Source organism: Arachis duranensis, chromosome 4 (genome assembly GCF_000817695.3).
Source record: "Arachis duranensis cultivar V14167 chromosome 4, aradu.V14167.gnm2.J7QH, whole genome shotgun sequence".
NCBI classification, from domain to species: domain Eukaryota; kingdom Viridiplantae; phylum Streptophyta; class Magnoliopsida; order Fabales; family Fabaceae; genus Arachis; species Arachis duranensis.
In genome coordinates, this window is record NC_029775.3 from 65,415,931 (window position 1) to 65,416,657 (window position 727).

A 727-nucleotide genomic window follows, 5' to 3' on the forward strand; every position below is an offset into this window, starting at 1 on the left:
TTTTTTAGTACTTTGGTTTTGCTTGTTTTTGGTGGAATTTCTGTTGTGGTAATCCCTTTCTTTATTTCTTGCAGAGATGTCTTCTCAGGCGGATTCCATGAAGTTCCTTCGTCGGACGAAGAAATCTGTGGCTGCTCGGAATATCGAGGCCGGGGAGGCTTCTGCCCGATCTTCTCCGCAGAAGACTACTGTGGGTGTTCAGACTCGGTCAAAGACTATTCCGACTCCCCAGTTCCGAGCTATAAGTCAGGATCCTCCAACCTCTGGGCCTGCTACCTCTTCTCCTCCTCCGTTCTCGGGTCCTCCTCCCAAGAAGCAGAAGACCTCTCAAGAGCTTGCCGGTTTCAATGACAAGGACTTCGATGCTCTTGGTTGGAGGTTTTAATGATAAGGACTTTGACGCTCTTGGTTGGATTGAGCAGCATATTCTCCCTCAGACCTTTATTTCCACTGATGATGTATCTATGGAGCATCATTTTCAGTATATGGCGCGGAGCTGTGTCCGGATGGCTAGTCTCCATGCCGCTATTGCCCGGGAGTTCAAGAAATCCCCCCTTGGGGCGATCAGCTCCCGACTTGAGAAAGCTCAGTCCGAGATTGATAGGGTTAGTCAACTGAAGGCTGCCAGGATTACTGAGTTGGAGGCCTCTTTGGAGAAAGAGAAAACTAAAGCTACCGCGGCTGTGGCGGCAGCAAAGACATCTGAGGAGATGGCGAAGGCGGCTGC